At 46.4% G+C, this 26607-nt stretch overlaps 1 protein-coding gene and 1 long non-coding RNA gene across 9 annotated transcripts in view; one reads left to right on the plus strand and one right to left on the minus strand.

The window, feature by feature from the left end:
* Positions 1-26607, minus strand: part of LOC129384533 (uncharacterized) — a 123910-nt gene that overhangs the window by 92030 nt on the left and 5273 nt on the right. For 3 of the 8 annotated variants that reach the window (XR_011890612.1, XR_011890619.1, XR_011890618.1), the window contains exons 2-3: positions 24160-24216; positions 18285-18378 (exon numbers count right to left, since the gene is read on the minus strand). This is a non-coding gene — a long non-coding RNA (uncharacterized lncRNA). Of the gene's footprint in view, positions 1-3968; positions 4037-4099; positions 4267-4356; positions 4372-18284; positions 18379-24159; positions 24217-26607 lie in introns of those variants that run through there. The other 5 variants (XR_011890620.1, XR_011890621.1, XR_011890616.1 and 2 more) reach the window with 4 other exon arrangements.
* Positions 18340-26607, plus strand: part of LOC129380931 (uncharacterized) — a 128499-nt gene continuing 120231 nt past the window's right edge. Inside the window, exon 1 of the mRNA XM_055063235.2 lies at positions 18340-18395. The gene's annotated coding sequence lies outside the window, so the exon portion shown is untranslated. The remainder of the gene's footprint in view (positions 18396-26607) is intronic.

Here is a 26607-nt window from a genome sequence, read left to right on the forward strand (position 1 = left end):
ATTCACTTCCGTTTTTACGTGGGGAAAAATAACGAATCGAATTGTTCAAAAGCGTAGTCAATGAGCCTATACTTAGAAACGTAGGCTGTCAGTTTTGCTTAGCCAGGCGTTTGTTCCACTGCTGCAATAGCCTCAGCTATTGGATCCTGCCAATAGCCGGGACGAAGATCTAAAGAAACATTGTGCACATTGCAGGTAATCAAGAGCGTCGTCGGTCCGAAGCATTGGGTAAACGTTTTTTCTTGTAATGTGATGGTGGCAATGACCGGTGCAAAATCGAATGTAGATAACTTTTTCTGCCCTAGAACTACAGGTGGCAATAACTTTGAGAAGGTTTAATGACGCCGCGCTACAGCCTGTCGTCCACTTGTTCGGTGATAAGTGGGTGCTCTGCGGAAACGCGATGCGCACGTTGTCGCAAGGGGGATTGTCAACCATTGTTTATGGTGTCACAGACGCTTGTGGTTCGACAGAAAGATGTTTGGTTCCAGTCGAATGAAAAAAAAAACTGCTTAAGGAGGGAAAGAAGTTGGGTGCGATGAGATGACTACAAGTATGCGGCTATGGCAGAGTAGAAAACGGTTGAAGGAGATGTTGCTGACACATTTGTTATGGCGTCAAAATATAAATGTTCGGCAGCACCATGGCCGCACAATATTTTCAATACACGGTGACAGTTCCAACAAATTCTAATCTATGACCAGGCAGTATAGCCACTCGGTACCGGTCCGGATTACGTATGACCATCCAGGTGCGTAGGGTGAGCATGAACGTTGGTATAAGCATGTCGCGTAGAAAACTCGTGGAAGGCGCCTTGGTTTTAAGGCATGAGGCGACGACTGAATCGCACAACGTGAGCGAAAATTCAACAGGCGAAGCCATATGCCTGTAGTCCAGCTTGCGTCATGTTTCGGCTTGACGAAGATGCGGAGCGGCTGAGGCTACTGCCGTGGAACGGGACAAAGGGCTACGTGCTTTTCCGTGTGAACGAAATATGACTGTTAGGGGTGGCCGTGTATTTCGGCAGCGTAGTTGAGCGGTGGAAGTGTGACTGGAGGCGGGCGGTCGACATAGCAGAGTGGTGCCATCGGAGGTGTCGATAGCGGGGAGTAACACGCTTAAGGAGAGGTACCATCACAGAAGCTAGTTGGCGGACAAGTGGAAGTGCTTCAAATATCTGGGCCGGATGGGTTGTTACACGGCAAGGTCAAAGTATAGGAGGGACCTGGCTAATAGACCCCAGCGACAGCTGGCGGGCCACTTGCTCTCAAATAAAATCCTTGAGCTTAGACACAGGCGCTGAAGGATCGGCATGGCCAGGGGCAGCTGAAATGGTGAAGACGGAGTCTGCCCGTGGTACGTTTTGGCTGGAGATGTTACGTTGGCAGCACTATTCGTTGGAACTCTGACACAATCGACGGGTGCGGCGACGCTGATTGGACTCATTGAAAGCAGCATTTGAAAGGCATCGTTATCATTGCCCTTGAGATAATGTCTCATCTTCTCATGCTTCGTCATTGTAGGATTACCACGGCTTTACAAGACCAACACATTGTCAATATACGTGGCAAAATTATCATCTGGGTACTGTGCTAGGTGGCGTAAACGCTCTTAGGCGCATCGTTTGTGGACAACGGAGAGACGAAACACATTGGTGAAATTAGTCTTGAATGCAGACCAACTCGAGATGTTAGATTCGCGATTTATTAATTACAGGCGGGCCACGTCAGCGAAATAAAATATGGCATGGCTAAATTTTGTCGGGTCATCCCACGTATTTTCAGCGCTTAACGGTTCGTAGTAGGACTGCTAGTCTTCGACGCCATGTTGTCCTTTCTTGCTGTATCGTCACCGGCGCCTTCCTTGGCGGTGGTAGTGCACATCACAAGCATAAATTTTTTTATAGGTTCACAACTATGCTAGGCCGCTCCTTCACCAAAGCTAAAGCCAAATACTCTGTCGCCGATAAAGAGTGTTTCCTAATTTTGTTATATATGCTCCGGTTTTTTTTTTTCGGTCTTCCAACGTTTACCACAGACGATCCCGCGGTTTTCGGTTCGTTTAGCTAAAGGCCAATCGGATCTCCGTCTGCAGAAATGCAACATTACCGTCACCCACTGCTTGAGGAGCGAGGCTGTCAACTTTCCCCTGCCTTCGCTCACACTCACTGTTATGGATTCTTATATGCGAAATTCGCATCTCTATTGAATGATCTCTACTCCTCAGCAAGGGCGGTATTCTCCCGTGCTCGTGGCAATCAGGCATGCATTGTGTAATACGCGACGCAGCTATCAGACTGTCGGTCGAGAACGGTTGGTGTGCGCCCTTCGCCACATGTAGTCATATGTTTGCGTAGTAGATTTATACCTTGGTCACGGTGATCTGCTAGCAATGCATCAGCACCCTTCGCCACCTCTCCTCAGCTCTAGTAACGATGCGGGATTTACGAATTTTTCGGCAAGTGCACTCTATCGTCTCATATGCATCGAAAATCTAACATATTTCACGATATGCCAAGTCATCTGCAGCGTGTACGATCTTATGTGCCTCCTTTTCCTCGTGTTAGAATCGACCAGTATGGACTCCTTTGATGCTCTGTTGCTACTAACAATGTGAACTCTATAGCTGGAGCCAATGTCGTGCGATACGCGGGAACTGCTCTACTTCCAGTAGATAGCACTAATGATGTGGCTGTTTTATTCGTGCGTAATTGGTCCGGCGTCACGATGCACCCCAGGGACTGTTACGCAACAGAAACCGTCCCTTTTTACACGTCGTCAATGAACATCTCATCCATGCGTGCCATATAGTTCTCCCCACATCTACTGCTTTACAACCTCAGATCGACGGCCTAACGGGACAATTCAACCTCACTTTTGGCGACATTCTCGCAATGTACATAGATTCTCACCATTGACATGCAGAGAATATTTGTATTGTCAAGTTCAAAATATCGACTTGCCACAAAGCGTATCCGCCATCTTAGTTAAGAAATGGCGAAATGAAAGTTCTTGCTCAATTGCAGAGCTACAGGTATAGCTGCTACTTTCACTGTTGTTCGGGGGGGGGGGGGGGGGCAGCGCTATTGTTCGCAGGAATAAGCACAGAAAAAAAGATATGTGGTAAAGAACCTATAGCTGATGTTTCAGCAGTGTGCAAAACAAATGAACGACTAAGAAAAAATCTTTTTGCTAAACAATGACTAGCGCAGAGCTTTCATCCTGCGGCATCGTGCTTAGCAGAACTACGCCATGTCATCTGAACCCCCCCATGCATTACTTTTAAAGCGAAACTTTACAGGCCTCGAACTTGCGATTTCGCCGTGGTGGTGCTCCGAGGAGGCACATGACGTTACAACGTGCGCCTCGCCGCGAATATTTCTCTCTCTCTTTCGCTCCCTAGTCACTACTCCACATGCGCCACTAGTAGCACCGAGCGACAGGTGTTCCACCGCTATGCAGCGCCGCGCCCTTCCGGTGCTGCCATTTGTATGATGTCACTCCGCTTTCCTCGTCGTGGCGCTCGCCTCCGCTTGCTTCGCCAGCTGCGTCGCATGCCTGATAGCATGTCAGAGGATTGAAAAGGAGAGCTCGCGTGTGCCGTAACCACAGTTGCGGCGGCAGTATGGACAGCGACAATTCTGATAAGCAGGAGGAGGCCTTCAATCGACATCGGAACGAGGTGAAGAGGAAACGAGTCGGCCAGGAAACAGGCAAACAGCATGCATAACGGCTGGCTAAACGCCGCAACATAGCTAGACAACCAGATTAACCTGGACTTGCAGTCAACATTAACCTAGGCTAACCATGACATGCCTTAGCTTTCACTACGCATATCCAGGCATAGCCGAGCTAAGCCACTGCAAATTTTTTTTGTAAGCTATACTTTACAGTAGCCATAAAACATTCGTTTCTGAACATCTACTTCATACTTATATGTGGGTGTGGTAAAGTTAAGCACTTATTTACCTTCTCCAGCAGTTCACATCTGCGTTGTCTCCGTTGTCTGTACACTAATAATATGTTAAGTCAAAAACTCCTCCAGTGGTGTCTACATAGAACATGTACAGCTAAGGAAAACAGAATGCTTCATGACTTACCGTTAACTTCACTGCAGATATAGGAGAAGCTTACTTGAAAAACAGTGGGATTTCAGCCACAAACTCTACAAATGGCTGAATATGCACAACAAATGTCCGAGCTCACATGTGGTGAGTAGAGATTTAGCATTGTGTTTAGTTTTTCGTTCGCATTAAGAAGTCATCCTAGAAGGAGAAACTTTCGTAAGCCATAAATCACTAGCATGCGGAACGGAACAATGGTGCACTCTTTGCCTTGCCTGACTACAAACACTTACCTAGTTCCATGCTATATTTCCAACAAATGAAACACAAATCTTCAGTAGGCAAGAATAATTTTTGGAACAGCTACGATTTCGCTGACGGTATTAGAAGCAAACTTGAAATCGAACATAAAAGTAATAACAATGTAGAATAAAAATCACATTATTGTACCAAGAGCAACGCTTTCTGAATTCACCGAACTCTTGTGTTGTTCCCAAAATGAAGGAGAAAGTACTGCGTATGAGCCCCTTGTCCACTTTTAGCATAGACTTGTTTTGAAAGCATTCAAGGCTCTTAGTAGAGGAGGAAAGGCAGAGATATGTTTTGACCTTCCCATGAAACTTTAGTCGAACGTCATGGTCTCCACTTCTCCTCGCCCGTCGTCTAAGCCCTTACTCAGGCCTGACCTATACATTTTCTTTGAGCATTTCGTCTATGTAAGCACAAGAGAGGATTATATGAAGTCGAAGAAGTAGCCGATTTTCTAATCTTATCTCTCAGGCTCGAAATTTTGTACGCAAACATATTGACTGAAGAGTCTTCTCCTGTATCGCTGAGGACCAGTATGTCGTATGTAATCCTTAGTCCGAGGACAAACGGATTTACGTTGGTAGAGTAGTAAGGCTAAATTACGTGTTTTTTTTTTCTGTTATGCAATTTCGGATGATTGTGCCATCTGAAAATTCACCTCGTATAATTGAAGTGCTCCTTTATTTTTTGTTTTGGTGTATGTTTACAAATGCTGATCGCCACAAAATCAAGGCTTCTCACCCTTCCTACGACGAAAGGATGACCCTTCAAACATAACTTGTAACACATTTTATTATATACCGTTTCTTTACAGCGAAATGAGCCAGTGGAACAAACGCCTGGCTAAGCAAAACTGACAGCCTACGTTTCTAAGTATAGGCTCATTGACTACGCTTTTGAACAATTCGATTCGTTATTTTTCCCCACGTAAAAACGGAAGTGAACTTATCTAAGGACACGTTTATATATTAAAATTAATTTATGAGCTTTTACATGCCAAAACCACTTTCTGATTATGTCGCTCGCCGTTGTGGACCACCTGGGGTTCTTTAACGTGAACCTAAATCTAAGTACACGGGTGTTTTCGCATTTAGCCCCCGTCGAAACGGGGCCGTCGTGGCCGGGATTCGATCCCACGACCTCGTGATCAGCAGCCCAGCAACATAGCCTTTGAGCAACCGCGGCGGGTCTGTGTTTATACATCAGACCTCTCCGTTACACCCCCCCCCCCCAGATTTAAATATTAAATGTTAGCCTAAACAATGTGTGGACATAGTATGGAGGTGGTTTATTGGTTTAGGTAAGGTGTGATATCTACAAGTGCTCCCCGTAGGAGTGCGAAGGAAAGCAATTTATAAAGCGCTTGACGCACTTAATAAAATAAGTTGTTCGTTTCATACGAGAACCCTAATTTCGATTTTGGCGCGCCGTTATAATCTCTATATTACATACAGTGCCCACTATTGCGGTCAGGGCGGCGCGTCGAGGCTGAAAAACAATATTGTTATGGCGCAACCAAGAGTGGCGCCAGTCAGAAGAAGACGATTTTGCCATGTAGATGTAGAATCGGTCTCGACAGGCATCTTGTTTATATATCGTTGTCTCTATTGTAAATACTGAAAACACATTTTACATGTGACGTTTGCAGCGTAACAAATTGGTGACAGGTGCTGGGTGCCGACGAGAACAACGGAGCTCCGCTGAAGTCGTCGCCTAGGACTGGAAAACATCACGGACGAAACAGGACCCGACGTGGTACGGCCCACATCAACGCCCACATAACCCCGATGGCTGTGCTGGCTCAGCCGCGGGTTCCAGGAGCGTTCTGCGGCACCAACCACCTCCACATGGAAAACTACATCGCCCTGTATGAGCGTGTAACCGCCCACAACAGCCAGGATCCGACGATTATATTGGCTAACTTGGTCGCCTACCTACAAGGTCCGGCGAAGGTATGGTATGACAACCATGAGGAAGAGCATAATGACTGGGACACGTGCAAACAGAAGCTGAGGGACCTAATCGGCCGTCCCGCTTCGCAGAATAGCAGTGCTAATAAAGAACTAGTGACCCACGCCCAGGCGTCCACACAGTCATACGTGTCTTATATCCAGGAAGTGCTGGCTGTGTGCCATAAAGCCAGCAACAATATGGCTGTGTCAGGCAAGGGTGGGCATGTACTGAAGGGGATGGCTGATGATGCTTTCAGCTTGCTCATGTGAAAAAATTGTGAAACAGTACAAGACATCATAAAAGAGTGTCAACGCTTTGAGTAGGCCATGAGAAGCCGCATTGCAGCGTCGTTCGCACGTGTGTAAACACAGCTACGACATCCTCTTGTGATGACAGGCTATGAGTGAAGAGCTATAGGCTACAGTGCAGCAAGAACTTCAAGCCATGGCTCTTGCAGTCCTTTTTTCCCGTCGCAGTGAATCGAACAACTTGCCTACATCACCATTTGTGCAAGAAATAGTGCACGAAGAACTCGCTTACCTTGGAGTTCATTCTGCATGTACCGTCGCCGCTTCTATGCTGTCTCACGCTCCAGGTCCACCGAGTAGTCCGCGGTATCCTACACGCTGCCGAAACCCAGCCGACCGAGTGGAGAACCGCAAACGATCGGCCAATCTGTTTGTACTGCCAGCACATTGGTCACGTTGCTCGCTCTTGTAATAAAGGTACTGTCTCCTCCCCTCTACGACCGCGATTCTCCCGTTATTATCGCCCCGAAAAGAGCGAGCGTCGTTACCAGCCTCCTTTGACACCGCAACAGCCGGTCGTGCCGGTCGTGACACCGGTCGTGACAACAGCCGGTCGTGACACCGCAATGACGGTCGTGCCCCTAGGAACAGTCCCTCGTCGTTATTCCAACGCTACCAGTCCCGTTCGCCAACAGCACGTCGACCATCGTGCCCGATGGAGCTCCGACGTCCGTCTCCGGAAAACTAAGCGATGCAGCTTCCGTAGATGAAGCTGCATTCACGACTCGACTGCAAAACTCCCCGATCAGTTTTCTGACCAAGCAGAAATTCATGAACGTTATAGTCGACGGCGTGAATGTCCAGTGCACACTGAGACTGGCGCACGTATCTGCTATAAGTGCCCAACTGCGCCGACGCCCGAACAAAGTTATCCGCGCTACATCACGCACCCTCCGCATCGCCAACGGAGCAACGCCTACCGTGCTTGGTATGTGCACGACTCGCATTGGCATCGCGGGGTGCCTCACGACTATGGTTTTTGACGTTTTATAACAATGTGCTTACGAGGTTATACTTGGCTCAGAATATTTATTGTCTCATTCAGCCTTCTTTTCTGGTGCATCAAATGTCATTTAACTTCAACTGCCCCACGGCTGCTATAGCCCACCAGTCAAACCCGGTTAGGCTCTCCCGAAGACATCTGCCTGTCGCCTCAAGCCACTACGTACGTCACTCTACTGCCGCCGCTGACAGAGTGCTTGAATGAAATTTGGCCGTTCCCCATACCATGCTTAATGTTACAGGCAATCAGACTTCGCTATTTTCCTTAATTTTAACTGCTCGACTCAATTTCTTCGGAGAGGCATGTCTTTGGGCGACATTTCGCTTGTGAACAATTGCGAGATATCGGCTCTTGACGCCGTAATGCCGTCGCCCTCAACAGGAACCTCCCATTCACCGACTCTCACAGACGAACTTAGCAAGGTGATTGCGCCTGATCTTCCGAAGCAAGCTGCTGTGCTGACCCTCACCCTCCTTTGGAAACTTACCGTGGCATTTTAACCTGGACAACCATCCTTAAGCTTAGACATCGGTGGTCTCCCATGGTATTTACACCGGAGACGTCAATCGGACACGCCACCACCCGTACCATGTTTCGCATGCTGAACGACAAGTGACACAACGACAAGGCGATAAAATGTTGACTAAAGCCATTACCGAGCCATCTTGCTGTCCGTGGTAGTCCTCTGTTGTCCTTGTGAAGAAGGACAGTAGCTGATGCTTTTCTTTGGGTTGCAGACACCTCAACTAAATCACACGCAAAGATAGCTACCCCTTGCCGCGTATTGATGTCGCCTTGGACTGCTCTAACACGGCCATGTACTTTTCATAGATAGACATCCGATCAGGCCATTGGCGATTCTCGGTAGATGACAGGGACCATGAGAAAACTTCATTCGTAACACTTGATGGCCTCTACCAATTCAAAGTTTTGTTCAGGCTTTAGAATTCGCCGGCTACCTTCCATATATTGATGTACTCTTAACTTCGCGGCTATAAATGACCCCCATGTCTGTGTTATCTAGACGACGTCATAGTGTTCACCAACTTTCACGAGTCATCTAACGCGTCTATCGGGTATTCTCGCTATTTTCCAACACGCCAACCTGCAATTGAACTCAGCCAAGTTCCACTTTTACCTAGTCAAATTACCGCTCTTGGCCATCTCGTCAGAACCGTTGGCGTTGAACGCGACCCTGACAAGTTTCGCGCTGTCCAGAACTTTTCTGTTCCGTCTTCCGCCGCAGACGTAAGAAGCTTTCTTGGGCTATGCTCATTTTTCCGTCGTCTTATCAAGACTTTCGCGGAAACCGCTCGCCCACCCACCGACTTAAGACCGACGTTGTTTTCACAGAGGCCTTGCTCAAACCAAAGCCTTCTCCGCCCTCGTACACTTGCTCACGGCTCCCCTATTACTGGCTCATTAAGATCCATCTGTCACCACTGTACTGCACATGGATGCCAGTGGCCATGGAATTGGGACTGTACTTGGTCAAGGGCAACGGAACGCAGAGAGTGTAACTCCATGCACTAACCGGCTCCTATCACCCGATGAGGGCAATTTTTCAATACTGGGGTGCTATGCAGGATGCGCCGAGTTTGGCGAAACTCGGGATCTTCACGAGCTCTGGCGACACCCCAAGATGAAAGCACAAATGGTACCGAGACACAGTTTATCTTTCCACAAGCCTCCAGTTTCATTGGTTTATCTAGATTCACTCTGGGTGGCTATCATTCCTTGGGCATTGCCTTCTGGGCGGTCGACAAACAGGGGCTCACGTGATCATACCGTCGGTGCATGGTGGTGCCTTCTTTCACTCGTTTGTCGTTCCACTGAGTGCATTACACGTACAAGCGAGTTATAAAACAAATGCATTTAGTACAATATTATTAGTTAGTTTAACGTGGTTTAAAAGCATTTTAAAGCTTACAAGATGTAGACTGAATGTGTATTCGACTAATTTGTTATTTAGTACGCTTCGCATTATACCACGAGGGAACGCTGTGGTGGCGTCATCACATACATTCATCGGGCGAGCATGGCGGCTAAACATTGAAGCCCAGTGTAAACAAACTCGTACAACGAGCTTGCAGTGCGCGACGTAGTGATCAGGCTCGACGATGACCACTATTTCTTGGATAGTTCTGTGCCTCCGTGAGCAATCTTTCCGGGCATCCCGAAAGACTGCCAATAGCTTCAGCGATTTTACAGATCGCAACGCGCACCTACTGTTCACGGCACAATCCTGAACAAAGAACTTATCCGGTGCTGCTTCTGTGAGTGCGCTGAGTTCCTCCCCTCTGCGTGACTGCGAGCGTCACGAATATTGCATAGCGTGTGCTAAAGGAAGACAGCCGATATAGCTAAGATGCGACAAGGAGGTGGTGCCGATGATGGATCTCGCAACCAACACAGTGAAGGAGACATCGACAAACTGCAGATAGGTATATTTCTACTGTTTCATATTTAGCATAATAATAGTGCACGCATTAAGTCACTATCGTAGTAACGAACTGAATGTCCAGCAGTTTAAAAAAGGCATTGAGAACCAATGAGTGTTCGTGCTTTTACATGTACGTGGGCCCGCGAAAATATGGAAAAGATAAAGGTAACCTTCACTAACTTGGTGAGATACCAGAAATTCATCAGTGACATTCAGCCCGCAGAATCTATGGAAGAGTATCTTTATCCAGGTGAAATATCAATAGCAGGTACTGATGTAAAGCAGGAAACTTATACAAAAATTTCATGGTTTGAACAGCACATGGGAGGCATTCCCGAATCGTGATCGCCACATTACCGATATCCTTGAAAAATGTTTAGAATCATTGCATTCTACCGGTTATGCAATATGGCACATAAACCTGGAGGTTAACAAAGAAACTTCAGAAGTCGAGGACTGTGCAGAAAGCGAAGTAACAAAAATTGTTGGAGATAGCATTAAGGCAGGAAGACAGTGGCGTAGTTAACCGTGGCAACTGATATGCTAGCTGAGATTAAGAAAAAAAAATGGAATCGGCGGGCAGGCCATGCACGTCTTCAATCGCTCGTTGCCAATTTATAACAGGTGATTACATAAGCGTGACAGAATGGATGTCAAGAACTGCAGCCTAGGATGGTAGAAAATTGCGTAATGGGACAAAAATATGTTTGTAGGCATAGGATGCAATCAGCTCGCATAAGACGGGATTGTAGGGAGCGGCATTGGTTTTGCAGTGAACAAAAATAGGTTTGTGGTGCTGACAGTAGAGACTCGTGAGGGTGCGAGGACACCTCAGCTGTTGGCACACTAGTAAACATTACAATTGGCTCTGAAAAAAACAACCCGTTATGAAAAATAAAGCAACATTGTCCCGACAAATTGTTTTATTATGCATACACTAAAGGCTTCCACAGTTAAGGGCATTTAGTACCAATAGTGCAATGAGCATTTTTATTTGTAAATAATGGTTTATATGCGGTTCATTCATTCCAACAATCCACTTTTTTTGCAGCAAAACATTCTGCTGCTGGAGGCACTCAACCACCTGGTGGCAGTAGGCGAGTGCCAGGCACGTGCTCTTGAGAGTGTGGTAAGGTCCAGAGGGCTGCTCTGCAACAGTAGGATCAGTGCCCTCATTGCTCTCCAGTCGAGCCCCCAGAACACACCTTATAAAGGAGCTTTCAGTTTATTATTTTGTTTATTATTCAAAAGCATGAATAAAATTATTGCAGTAAACATTGTGCTGTGCATATTGGGACACTTGTAACATGCACTTGGTGTCTCTTCAAAATGGGCAAAAACGTAAGACAACCTGTGCCACTCTTGGACCATGTAAATGAAAAAGACACTAATGCAGCATATACGTCATTGTGCTGTTTGTTCTTTCTATGTGCAAGAATAGAGTGGGTGTTGATTAGCCACAAGATGAATGGTGTGTGTATTTCACAATGAAAAGACAGGAAACTGCATGAGCTTAATAATGCTATCACCTATAGACTGTGCATATGAATGCAACACTCCCCGATTTAAACGTGCCATTACATGCATGTTCGATACCACATATTCTTTAACAATGTCATATATTTGCATGTACTAATTTTCACACAGCTTAAGCCCATGCATAGCTCACTTGTGATGTATCCATTTCATAGGCCAAATAATTGTACACTTTGTCCTTTTGTGTTGTATGAAAAGCGGCATCCTCTAGTCGGATACAACTTCACAAGACAGGAGAGGCCCCGCCCAGATGACCAAAGTGCAGCTGCCCATTGCCTCCACGTCTAAAGAAATAGTCCCTCTCCAATGAGCGGGTATTAGTGCGTCCAGCGGCACGACATCAGTGTAGAGTGTGTGCCCATTGGTGCAGGCTTGTGTTCACCTGCCACTGAAGTGCAGATTCTGCGGCCTCCTAAAGTTGTATCCGACTATAGAATCACGTAATGCCTTGCACTGGTTGCATAGACTTTAGCAACTTGATAGCACACAATGATCAGGAACAGAAATCTATAAAGGCACCCAAGCAAAGCTGGCTGGCCACACTTCCATTATGAGGGGCTGTAGAAAGGTATCGCCAAATATTCCCATGACATCCTTGAAAAAGAGTTGGTGTTTGGCATTTCTTCAGAATCAAAAACAGATTACAGTGAATTTTGTGAACCACGTTAAAACAAACTGAGCTTGGTTGTTTGCACAGCATGTAATGGAAGCTTGTGCTTCACATAGGAAACAAACTGCTCTGTCCAGTACAATTGTCGAGTTCGGTGTGGCACCTATTATGTCATTAGTGTCAACATCCAAATTTTCAAAGGCCATTCATTTCACCATTATTTTTGTATGACGATTCTTTCAATCAGTGCTTGTATTACATGAGCAGGTGGATGTGAAAGCAAAGCTTTGTTTGCAAACCTTCAGACTTCCATAATTGTGTGGCAAGGCACTGGCATGGTGTCGAATAGCTCACACTTCCTCGGTCCTGCACCAAAGAACAAAGAAGCCCAATGCTCTATTTGAAGTTGGATCGCGCAACAATTGGATGGCACACAAAGAAGAGTAACACACACAGCACAGCGTTCTGCTGTGTGTATTTCTCTTCTTTGTGTCCCATCAAATTGTTGTGCAATTCAACTTCAAGCTTCTATACCAATAAAACCAGTCTTCAACCTCATCAATGCTCTAGTTATTAAGCCACAATGGCGCACACCTTTGAAATGTCCCAACACGAATTAGCTCTCCAACAAATCACCACAAGCGTAAAATTTTGCTGCACAGGTGTATGCACGTGCCATATTCTGTACCACTAAACTCGCAGGAATCGAAGGGGCAAGCATTAACCAGCCTTACTGCTGCCGTTACCATCATCATCATGACAACAATAGAAAGGCAGTGCGGTGTTTCAGTAGAGAAGTGCCGGAGGGAAAGCCGTGACAGCGAGGCTTACAATAAAAATAGCAGTTACAAGACACGTTCAATGCCAAAATACGCTACATATCGCTCATCCTACTTTGGCATTGCGGCAAGCGTTTACACGTTTGAGCATGTCACAGTGTGTGTAAACATTGCTCTAAAGCTGTACAAAAGGTCTATTCCCTCTGCAATCTTTATTTTTATCATGGCGGGTTAAAGACCCACTTTTCATTGGCATCTGCACCACATTTCTCCCGATATGTAATTTTGCCTTGGTGGTTCACGACATCTTCACGCACACCAAGTTCTGCAGAGCATTGGATCTGCATTGTTCTCCTGCTGAAGAATTAGAGCCCCATTATGAGACGAAAATATATGATTTGTCCATACATAATAACGCTGCCCCCCCCCCCAAAAAAAAAAATAAAGTACACTGAACCACTGGCAGGTGCACAAACAGTGAACACAGCAAACACGCTTAAGTATTTTCTTCATGCAAGCCAGCACACTAAGGTTCTCAATGCATTTTCATTTCGCCATAAATGCATAGGCACAACCGGCTTGGTGCGACATCCACATCTGGCACTGCAACGAATTGTGCAATGCCTTGCTGTTTCATAGTGCGGCCGATGTATGACGCATGACCATAATTCACCGTTATGCATACTAACTCGTACTAAGTACTAAGTAATCTCATAAGAAAAACCAAGTTCTTTATGAGATTAGCATTCACAGGGTACTTCACACAATTTGTGATATCCATTTATCTATTCATACTTCATTAACCTCTTTCCCCAAAAAGTGAGCCATTTGAAAGGCACCCTGATAGATAAGTAGAACAATCTGTAAAAATTCAGCAATCAGCGAAAAAGTCATTATCATAGGCTGTCGCACGTGTGATGTCGGTAACACAAAATTTAAGTCGGCTACACAGAAGTGACAAATTTGGCAATATGGTGCGTCTAGACATTGCTTCAATGCTAATCACAGTAACGCTGACTTTGAAGGCGCCTTAATTCCTACGTACGTTCCGTCGACATACCCGACTACGTTCGTAATGTTTCCGCGAAGTAAGTAGCGTTCTTTTATAAATGCCCGCTCAGCCGCAGTCTTCGGGAAGGCCAGCCACCGCTTCCGCACTGCCGCATCAATAAGCGCATCAGACATCTCTGACACAGAGGCTCACAGTAGTCTGATGACGTCCAATGTAACGCTCGGCGCCGACGCTTCCCTGAAAACTCGCAGTCCCGTAGAAACCGAGGGCGCAGAGGGCTTGCTCTTCGACGGTGAGCGAATGAAGCCCGCCACGCTGTCTCCATATACGAGAGTCTTCGCCTAGCTCGTCACACAGCCAGTGCACCGATGTCTTCGCCAGGCGAAAATGACGCTGAAACTCCACGGCGGTCATGTACGTGAACGGGTACAAACGGTCATACTGACGCTTGCTGCCGCTGGATGAAATAACACAGGCTGCTGCTGCCGCCGCCATGTTCCCGAGTTCAACTCGGAAGGGGTTTTGCGATGCACGAGTTTAGCACGAGTTCGCCTGTCAATCAAAGCCATAGGTCACGCCCCGCGCGAGGCATGTAACTCTTGTGCGCGCACCCACCACGGTTGGGCCACGCCCAACTTATCTTTCGGCAGCAGCGACGCGGTGCCGAGCTGACAGGCATCAACAATATTCACCACCGACATAAAACACGCACAACGCACTGTCATCGGTGATGTACTGCGCACTACTATCAAAAACAAAGCGTTGACTGTCGCTGGCTTATGCATATATCTTCTCGGGCTGAGATGGCCCCACAGCACGGTTTCATTGCCTGCATTGTGGCGACGTAGCGCACAGTAAATAATTATCGGCACGTCACTGTGGCTGCTTGCAAGGCGTCGATGCACCGAGGGTGACGACGATGCTGAGGAGTGCGTATCGCAGCAGTCGTTTGAGATGGCTGCTCTGTCATCGGTGATGTATCGGAGCCACAACGTCGTAAACACGATCCGCGTCCGAGAATCGCTCGCTCTTCTAGACCCAGTGCAATGGCATTTCTTCATCACAAGCACTGCGCACTCAACAGTTCCAACACCTTCCTCAGTTCGAAGTCTCATTTCATAACCGCACACAAGAGCCCTCACCTGCCAAAATGCAATTGCTGCGGTGTCGTTACGGTATCCTTCTGCGATCGCTGCTGGCTCCAGCATAAATAATCCGCAAGCACCTTGGTGCGCACAAAACACTCAAATACTGCGTACATGCGCTCAGAGGCACTTTCAATGGGCAAGCGATGACAAGCGATGAATTGTGTCGCTGGGAAGCACGCACTTCTTCGCAATGCATCGCCGAGGCTTCGCGCACAAAGATAAACTAGTACATTTTCACTAAACTGCGTCACTACGGGCACTACGGACCACCATTTTGCAGCGACAGCCGTTGCTCCCGTGACTAGTGTATCGTTTTTAGTTGGTAAAGCGGAGGCCTTAAGGCGCCTGTGATGAACAGCCGTACCACGGCGCTGCGTTTCTATTCTCCTAATAGAGAATGAGTGGTGATCACTGACATTATTGAGAATAGTACTGTAGCGCCCCTAGGTGACTTCTCACCCTATGAACTGCCTCGGGCGCGCGACCCGCTTCAATGTATCCGCTTCTAAGCTTTCGCCTCACTGTCGCCACTCGCGGCAAGAAGTGCAAAATTTAATAATTTGATCGATCTCCGTTTGTCATCAGAAATTTCTAGCATTCAAAACGAAAAACAGACACTTAAAGAAATAAAAATGTTCGTTATTTTATTTGTTGTATTTTAACGTATTCGTTTGAGCGAAAGTGTAAGTGCAAGAATACGCCGCATGTACCCTGTTCGCATTCGATGGAGGATAGACAGATAGTCCCCGAAAGAGGAGGCACGCCCTTGACGCGCCCGCGAAAGGCGTGGCAAGCGGCTCACGGCAAGTGTGCAGACAGACAGCGGGACAGTCACGGTATTGCTAAGTTGCGATAATCCGTTGATAACAATACGCGGCGCTGGCGCGTTTCGTTGTGCAGCCGTCTGCGCTTGAAACGTGAAATTAGCGTCCCGCGCAGGGTGCGCTCATTTTGTCATACGCGGCTTTTTGTCTACGTATTTTTTTGCCTGCAGCCTTTGCGCGTCTCGCGCTATCTCCGTTCACTGACTGCCGTCGAGCAAACTCGGGTAAAACTCGGGTGAACGAGAAACTCGGCGCATCCTGCATAGCACCCCTGAACGGGAGTTCCTGGCATTAGTTTGGGCAGTTCCAATATGCCCCCTCCCACCCAGCACCTCCTCTTGTACTGCCGCCCATTTTCCTCGCCACTGGATGATTGGGTAGATCGGCACTACGGTGTCAAGACTATTATTGTGCTGTTTTATTTAGGTCAGGCCGATTACGCAAGGACGCCGACTGCCTCCTGTTATCTTGTCGACCGCCCTGAATATGATGCGCATGACACAGACTCCTGCGTCCTGGCCATTTCTGGTCTGCATCACATCCACGCTGAACAATGGCATGATGACTGTTTACATGGTCTCATCGATCGTCTCAATTCTTGGTATACCGAGGCCATAGTGCGCGTGTTCGGGCTCCACGACGATGTTGTCTACCGTCGTAGCTAGGTGTGCAGGACATCGACATTCGTCTGCCTTGGTACAAGTATTATATAGCGTTTATCTCGCTATTGCGAATGCACGTGTGGAAGTCTGTTTTGTTGTCTGCACATGTATATTTTATTACAGGTTTGATGTTACGTAAATTCATGTATGTATATAAACCACTTCACGTTCTACCATTAAAACCAGTAGAAAGTTCCGCTTCTGTCTGTCGTTCCCCAGTCCTCGTTCCAAGTAGTGCGCAAATGACATTGATCATGAATTGTAACCTACTAGCCCAAACCAGTACACTTCTGCACAACATGGAGTAAATTCTTACACGTGCCAGGTGGTAATCTACTAGAACGCGCCGCATTGATCAGAAAGCCAAGGAAAATACCAGGAAGGTGGGAGATTGAAATATAAGACGATGAGCAAAATAAGAACAATGTAAAACTGGAGCCAACGTTTCTACATGTGGACTTGTATTCGTCTTTGAAAAAGACAAGTCCACTTGTTGGGACGCTGGCTCCCACTCTTGTTTTGTTCTCCTTTTGCGCATCCATCCCAACAGCTGTTTTTAACTCGAGGTAACACTAGTATAGCGTAGTCAATGAGCCTATACTTAGAAACGTAGGCCGTCAGTTTTGCTTAGCCAGGCGTTTGTTCCACTGGCTCATTTCGCTGTAAAGAAACGGCATATAATAAAATGTGTTACAAGTTATGTTTGAAGGTTCATCCTTTCGTCGTAGGAAGGGTGAGAAGCCTTGATTTTGTGGCGATCAGCATTTGTAAACATACACCAAAACAAAAAATAAAGAAATACTTCAATTATACGAGGTGAATTTTCAGATGGCACAATCATCCGAAATTACAAAACAGAAAAAAAAACACGTAATTTAGCCTTACTACTCTACCAACGTAAATCCGTTTGTCCTCGGACTAAGGATTACATACGACATACTGGTCCTCAGCGATACAGGTGAAGACTCTTCAGTCAATATGTTTGCGTACAAAATTTCGAGCCTGAGAGATAAGATTAGAAAATCGGCTACTGCTTCGACTTCATATAATCCTCTCTTGTGGTTACATAGACGAAATGCTCAAAGAAAATGTATAGGTCAGGCCTGAGTAAGGGCTTAGACGACGGGCGAGGAGAAGTGGAGACCATGACGTTCGACTAAAGTTTCATGGGAAGGTCAAAACATATCTCTGCCTTTCCTCCTCTACTAAGAGCCTTGAATGTTTTAAAACAAGTCTATGCTAAAAGTGGACAAGGGGCTCATACGCAATACTTTCTCCTTCAGTTTGGGAACAACACAAGAGTTCGGTGAATTAAGAAAGCGTTGCTCTTGGTACAATAATGTGATTTTTATTGTACATTGTTATTACTTTTATGTTCGATTTCAAGTTTTCTTCTAATACCGTCAGCGAAATCGTAGCTGTTCCAAAAATTATTCTTGCCTACTGAAGATTTGTGTTTCATTTGTTGGAAATATAGCATGGAACTAGGTAAGTGTTTGTAGTCAGGCAAGGCAAAGAGTGCACCATTGTTCCGTTCCGCATGCTAGTGATTTATGGCTTACGAAAGTTTCTCCTTCTAGGATGACTTCTTAATGCGAACGAAAAACTAAACACAATGCTAAATCTGTACTCACCACATGTGAGGTCGGACATTTGTTGTGCATATTCAGCCATTTGTACAGTTTGTGGCTCAATTCCCACTGTTTTTCAAGTAAGCTTCTCCTATATCTGCAGTGAAGTTAACGGTAAGTCATGAAGCATTCTGTTTTCCTTAGCTGTACATGTTCTATGTAGACACCACTGGAGGAGGTTTTGACCTAACATATTATTAGTGTACAGACAACGGAGACAACGCAGATGTGAACTGCTGGAGAATGTAAATAAGTGCTTAACTGTACAACACCCACATATAAGTATGAAGTAGATGTTCAGAAACGAATGTTTTATGGCTACTGTAAAGTATAGCTTACAAAAAAAATTTGCAGTGGCTTAGCTCGGCTATGCCTGGATATGCGTAGTGAAAGCTAAGGCATGTCATGGTTAGCCTAGGTTAATGTTGACTGCAAGTCCAGGTTAATCTGGTTGTCTAGCTATGTTGCGGCGTTTAGCCAGTCGTTATGCATGCTGTTTGCCTGTTTCCTGGGCGACTCGTTTCCTCTTCATCTCGTTCCGATGTCGATTGAAGGCCTCCTCCTGCTTATCAGAATTGTCGCTGTCCATACTGCCGCCTCAACTGTGGTTACGGCACACGCGAGCTCTCCTTTTCAATCCTCTGACATGCTATCAGGCATGCGACGCAGCTGGCGAAGCAAGCGGAGGCGAGCGCCACGACGAGGAAAGCGGAGTGACATCATAAAAATGGCAGCACCGGAAGGGCGCGGCGCTGCATAGCGGTGGAACACCTGTCGCTCGGTGCTACTAGTGGCGCATGTGGAGTAGTGACTAGGGAGCGAAAGAGAGAGAGAAATATTCGCGGCGAGGCGCGCGTTGTAACGTCATGTGCCTCCTCGGAGCACCACCACGGCGAAATCGCATGCTCGCGGCCTGCAAAGTTTCGCTTTAAAAGTAATGCCGTGGGGGTTCAGATGACATGGCGTAGTTCTGCTAAGCACGATGCCGCAGGATGAAAGCTCTGCGCTAGTCATTGTTTAGCAAAAAGATTTTTTCTTAGTCGTTCATTTGTTTTGCACACTGCTGAAACATCAGCAATAGGTTCTTTACCACATATCTTTTTTTCTGTGCTTATTCCTGCGAACAATAGCGCTGCCCCCCCCCCCCCCCCCCCCCGAACAACAGTGAAAGTAGCAGCTATACCTGTAGCTCTGCAATTGAGCAAGAACTTTCATTTCGCCATTTCTTAACTAAGATGGCGGATACGCTTTGTGGCAAGTCGATAGATTGAACTTGACAATACAAATATTCTCTGCAAGTCAATGGTGAGAATCTATGTACATTGCGAGTATGTCGCCAAAAGTGAGGTTGAATTGTCCCGTTAGGCCGTCGATCTGAGGTTGTAAAGCAGTAGATGTGGGGAGAACTGCATGGCACGCATGGATGAGATGTTCATTGACGACGTATAAAAAGGGACGGTTTCTGTTGCGTAACAGTCCCTGAGTGCATCGTGACGCCGGACCAATTACGCACGAATAAAACAGCCCCGTCATTAGTGCTATCTACTGGAAGTAGAGCAGTTTCCGCGTATCGCATGACATTGGCTCCAGCTATAGAGTTCACATTGTTAGTAGCAACAGAGCATCAAAGGAGTCCATACTGGTCGATTCTAACACGAGGAAAAGGAGGCACATAAGATCGTACACGCTGCAGATGACTTGGCGTATCGTGAAATATGTTAGATTTTCGATGCCTATGAGACGATAGGGTGCACTTGCAGAAAAATTCGTAAATCCCGCATCGTTACTAGAGCTGAGGAGAGGTGGCGAAGGGTGCTGATGCATTGCTAGCAGATCACCGTGACCAAGGCATAAATCTACTACGCAAACATATGACTACATATGGCGAAGGGCGCACACCAACCGTTCTCGACCGACAGTCTGATAGCTGCGTCGCGTATTACACAATACATGCCTGATTGCCACGAGCACGGGAGAATACCGCCCTTGCTGAGGAGTAGAGACCATTCAATAGAGATGCGAATTTCGCATACAAGAATCCATAACAGTGAGTGTGAGCGAAGGCAGGGGAAAGTTGACAGCCTCGCTCCTCAAGCAGTAGGTGACGGTAATGTTGAATTTCTGCAGACGGAGATCCGATCGGCCTTTAGCTAAACGAACCGAAAACCGCGGGATCGTCTGTGGTAAACGTTGGAAGACCGAAAAAAAAACCGGAGCATATATAACAACATTAGGAAACGCTCTTTATCGGCGACAGAGTATTTGGCTTTAGCTTTGGTGAAGGAGCGGCCTAGCATAGTTGTGAACCTATAAAAAAATTTATGCTTGTGATGTGCACTACCACCGCCAAGGAAGGCGCCGGTGACGATACAGCAAGAAAGGACAACATGGCGTCGAAGACTAGCAGTCCTACTACGAACCGTTAAGCGCTGAAAATACGTGGGACGACCCGACAAAATTTAACCATGCCATATTTTATTTCGCTGACGTGGCCCGCCTGTAATTAATAAATCGCGAATCTAACATCTCGAGTTGGTCTGCATTCAAGGCTAATTTCACCAATGTGTTTCGTCTCTCCGTTGTCCGCAAACGATGCGCCTAAGACCGTTTACGCCACCTAGCACAGTACCCAGATGATAATTTAGCCACGTATATTGACAATGTGTTGGTCTTGTAAAGCCGTGGTAATCCTACAATGACGAAGCATGAGAAGATGAGACATAATCTCAAGGGCAATGATAACGATGCCTTTCAAATGCTGCTTTCAATGAGTCCAATCAGCGTCGCCGCACCCGTCGATTGTGTCAGAGTTCCAACGAATAGTGCTGCCAACGTAACATCTCCAGCCAAAACGTACCACGGGCAGACTCCGTCTTCACCATTTCAGCTGCCACTGGCCATGCCGATCCTTCAGCGCCTGTGTCTAAGCTCAAGGATTTTATTTGAGAGCAAGTGGCCCGCCAGCTGTCGCTGGGGTCTATTAGCCAGGTCCGTCCTACACTTTGACCTTGCCGTGTAACAACCCATCCGGCCCAGATATTTGAAGCACTTCCACTTGTCCGCCAACTAGCTTCTGTGATGGTACCTCTCCTTAAGCGTGTTACTCCCCGCTATCGACACCTCCGATGGCACCACTCTGCTATGTCGACCGCCCGCCTCCAGTCACACTTCCACCGCTCAACTACGCTGCCGAAATACACGGCCACCCCTAACAGTCATATTTCGTCCACACGGAAAAGCACGTAGCCCTTTGTCCCGTTCCACGGCAGTAGCCTCAGCCGCTCCGCATCTTCGTCAAGCCGAAACATGACGCAAGCTGGACTACAGGCATATGGCTTCGCCGGTTGAATTTTCGCTCACGTTGTGCGATTCAGTCATCGCCTCATGCCTTAAAACCAAGGCGCCTTCCACGAGTTTTCTACGCGACATGCTTATACCAACGTTCATGCTCACCCTACGCACCTGGATGGTCATACGTAATCCGGACCGGTACCGAGTGGCTATACTGCCTGGTCATAGATTAGAATTTGTTGGAACTGTCACCGTGTATGGAAAATATTGTGCGGCCATGGTGCTGCCGAACATTTATATTTTGACGCCATAACAAATGTGTCAGCAACATCTCCTTCAACCGTTTTCTACTCTGCCATAGCCGCATACTTGTAGTCATCTCATCGCACCCAACTTCTTTCCCTCCTTAAGCAGTTTTTTTTTTTTCATTCGACTGGAACCAAACATCCTTCTGTCGAACCACAAGCGTCTGTGACACCATAAACAATGGTTGACAATCCCCCTTGCGACAACGTGCGCATCGCGTTTCCGCAGAGCACCCACTTATCACCGAACAAGTGGACGACAGGCTGTAGCGCGGCGTCATTAAACCTTCTCAAAGTTATTGTCACCTGTAGTTCTAGGGCAGAAAAAGTTATCTACATTCGATTTTGCACCGGTCATTGCCATCTTCACATTACAAGAAAAAACGTTTACCCAATGCTTCGGACCGACGACGCTCTTGATTACCGGCAATGTGCACAATGTTTCTTTAGATCTTCGTCCCGGCTATTGGCAGGATCCAATAGCTGAGGCTTACCGGGCAAAGGCCTCTTTCGTCACACGCGATGAGGTGTTATGTCGTTCGGGCTCTGCAATCCACCTGTTACTTTTGAGAGAATGATTGCTACAATCCTTAGTGGCCCCAAGTGGAAGACGTGCCGATGTTACCTGGATGACATAGTTGCTTTCTAAAAGGATTATTGGACACATGTCGTCCATTTGCACGACATCCTAACCGGTCTCACTTCAGCTGGCCTGCAGCTTAACCTAAAGAAGTGGCATTTCGCTGCCCAAACATTAGCTATCTCGGATTGCATTGTGTCCAAAGGCGGCATTGTTTGCAACCCCGACAAGTATCGCACAGTGTTTCCAAAGCGAACGTCTATCAAGGCCCTCCGATGTTTGGTAGGCCTTTGTTCCTATTTTTTGTCGATTCTTTCCCAACTTCGCCTTTGTCATCGCACCCTTGACTAATGTGCTTACGGCAAGTAAATACATTTACAGATGGTCATCAGCATGTCATGTAGCCTTTCAAAAGTTGCGCGGGTTTGTTGATATCATCATTCAATCATGCGATATTACGACGCATGAGCGCCGGCAGATATTTATACCGACGCCATTGGTATCTCCCTCGGCGCGGTCTGGCGTAGCGCATAGTCATGACTTAAAAATACGTCGTCGTTTTTGCGAGCCGTAACGTAATGTTGCTCTTTTGTAGCGAATGGATGCTTAGCCATCAGTTCAGCATTGGTGCAGTTCAGGCCTTGCGCCTACGGTGGTCCTTTCAGCGCCATTACTGACCATCACGCGCATCGTTGGCTGTACTCCATTAAAGATACGGCAGGCAGCCTGGGTCGTTGTGTGCTTCCCCTACGAAAATATGATATTCCTGCCGTATACCACTCCGTTTGAAAGCATTCCAGGGCTGATGGGCTCTTCCGCTCACTCAACCAAGGTTATGTGATGTCTCTCCCAGTTCTGTCTACGACTACAGCCTCGTAAACACTCATTGTCATCAGTATACCCTCTGTGCAATGGCCTGCCACTCCACAGCCTTTCCGCTACACTGCCGTTCCTTCAGCGTGGACGCTGCGCCGGCAAGCGACGCATTTTGCCTTGCAGGACACCTCACTTTCCCGCGCCAGATACCGTCGCATTAACAAACATTCCTCAATGTGATGAAATAGTAGTGACGGTATCCGCGATTGAAAAATAGGGCCCAGCCTTGGATGTAGGTGGCAAGGCTTTGTCCGCAGTCTGGTCCTCGTACTGAATCAAAAGCACGTTTCATTAAATGTACAGCACTTACATCAGGTCACTTGCATCTGTCTACGCCCCAGTTAGCGTTTCTTTACTCTTCTCTAGGCTTGCGCTTGTGCGGTTTTATTTTCCATGATAAAAATGGGTTTTATTTTAAACCTGATTTTGTTGGTCTTCTTGCTTGTGCATGTTGTGTTTCGCGCTGCTTTCTACCTTTTAGTTGAGCACTAACTGTCTCTGCTTTCGGCACTATTGTGTGAAATATGTTTTGCTTTTAACTATAGTCGAAGGCATATAAATGTGCCAGAAGTGTCATTACGGGTAGGAAGGATTCAAAAATAAATTAGCAATGGATAAGCTTGCTGTATTAGATTATTTACGCTTTATCTTAGGATAGAGCTTTCCCGACAGGTTTTTGCGGCAACACCAGCAGTATGAAGGGTTTACTATGCGAAATCGTAGCAGTTTCATATGAAGCCAAGCTATGAGAGGTCAACACTGGCACTGTTGCATATTTCACGAAGTTCACCAGTTCGCAATAAATATGCCTTAGACAAATACTCACCACAGAGCACGAACAGCGCTAAAGCGCAGAAGATCACGAATACACCGTGACGCATTCCTGTAAGATATAAAGGAAGGTAAATAAATATACTAAACAGCATTGCATTTGCGGTAACTGGTGTCCTTGCACTATCAAGTGTATATAAATCAACTTCTAGAACATTAGGTGTGGATTGCTTCCTTTTATTTTATATAAATCGGGGTGTATCCGCACGAGAAATGGAACGCCTAACTAATCTAATAAAAGCGCACCGCCATCACAATGTGAATGGGCTCCTTTCTGTAATACAGCTCCTGCTGCACTGTTCCCACGTATAATAAAATTGTAATATTGGGTGTGTTTTTGTCTTGAAATAAAGATATTTGCCAGAGCACGGTCAGTAACCAATAAATAAAAGCACTGCGTCGCAAAAAGCCTCAGGTGGCACTTTAAAAGAGAAAAAAATACACATTGGCACTTTAGAAGGCAATCGCCTGACTCCGAAGTTCCTAATAACCTAACGTTGAAAAACAAGCTGCGCCCTCCAAACTACCTTGTATCTCCTTGTGTGCCTCTGCATTTTAAAAGAAGCAGTCCCCAATAGACAACATTATTTCTCAACTACATAAAATAAAATATAAATTTAAGCGTGCCTCCCACTTCTACGGTACTATTAAAGTCTGCACCATGAAGCTAAAGCAAATTATTTGTAAATCTGTTAGGTGCATGGTCGATCAAGCTATATATGAATGTTAAAGCGCACCCCGCACCCACTGTTCTCTCAGAATCTCAGAAAACAAACGCTGATCTCAAAGCCCATGCTTTTCAACACCAACTGCTATGCTGTAAAAGCACTGAAAAGTAAGTTTTCCGCACTTTTTAAAATATTTCATCAATTTCTTTATGCTTGTGTTATACGCAACAGAGTTATCTGTAACACGCTCAAAGACGTTTCTGATTTTCAAAGTGCTGTCACGGGTCGTACCCACACCCAATGGCTACGACTCCCATGGCGATCACGGTCATCCTATAACGGAGTGACATCTTATTGCCTTTCATGGAAAATGTTCATGTTTGACTCGCCCCCAACCCTGGGGCTGTATTTGAACAAACACTATAATGGGCTTGTCCGCACACAGGATAACACAGCTCGAAAGCGCTGCTATCGAAACACTTATTTTTAGCAAGCAGGCCATTTGCAAATTCGTAGCCCTTCTGCGTGACGTAGTGCCAGAAAGCGTTGTGGATCAGGCAGACACGCTGATAGTCGATATTCTGACACATTAGGAGAAAAAGTACAGCTGGGCAGTCGATTTAATAAGGACAGATAAGCGCTGGATCATTAGAGTTATAGAATCGGTCACAATAGAATCGCAGTCAAGGACGGAAGTAAATTAGGTGCTGCGATTAAATTAGCGAATCTGACGGTGAAAGTTCGAATCAGCTAGCGCATCACAAATGTAATTTGAGATCGCTGGGAGAGGCATTCGTCGGCCTGTGCACATAAATATAGGCTTATGATGAGGATTCAAATGCCAGTAAATTATGTTCTTCACCCATGGCAATGACGATGAATAGGATGAAATTAGCTTGTTAGAGAGAAAGCATTGGTTACTTATTTTGGTTCCTTGATTGTGTCATTCCGTTTCACGTTAAGAGCGAATGATACGGCGTTCTCAGTGATGTACTATGGATAATTTCGGGGCGTTATAGCATGCTTTAATTGTTAGGCATGTTTATCAAACTACTGGATGTCGGAAATATTATTGCGGCACCTGCAAGCTTGAGAGGGTGGGATGTGCGTTTTACAATGTTGCGGGTGGCACTGTTCATACTAGATATTGTTACCAATCGGCAGATTTTCTACAAAAGTTTGTCGACAGAAAGTCCTTGCCAGCAAAACAGTGACGTCCAAGAAGTGGATACTACTTTTTAAGTGATATGGGTGGACTTGATCGATGGGTGGAGTGCGTTGAAATTCGATATCAAATGAAAATTTTTTCTTCATGGCCGTTCCACACGAGAAATCCATAAAGGAGCCTATTGTGCTATAAAGGCTCTTCAATAAATGTAATTTCCAGAGAGGAAATGAAGGTGCTCGGGAAATTCACAGTCCTTTTCGTACCCATTTCCATGCAAGTGACCCGATGTAAGTGCTGTACATTTAATGAAACGTGCTTTTGATTCAGTACGAGGACCAGACTGCGGACAAAGCCTTGCCACCTACATCCAAGGCTGGGCCCTATTTTTCAATCGCGGATACCGTCACTACTATTTCATCACATTGAGGAATGTTTGTTAATGCGACGGTATCTGGCGCGGGAAAGTGAGGTGTCCTGCAAGGCAAAATGCGTCGCTTGCCGGCGCAGCGTCCACGCTGAAGGAGCGGCAGTGTAGCGGAAAGGCTGTGGAGTGGCAGGGCATTGCACAGAGGGTATACTGATGACAATGAGTGTTTACGAGGCTGTA

This window comes from Dermacentor andersoni, chromosome 1 (assembly GCF_023375885.2).
Source record: "Dermacentor andersoni chromosome 1, qqDerAnde1_hic_scaffold, whole genome shotgun sequence".
In the NCBI taxonomy this organism is placed as follows: Eukaryota; Metazoa; Arthropoda; class Arachnida; order Ixodida; family Ixodidae; genus Dermacentor; species Dermacentor andersoni.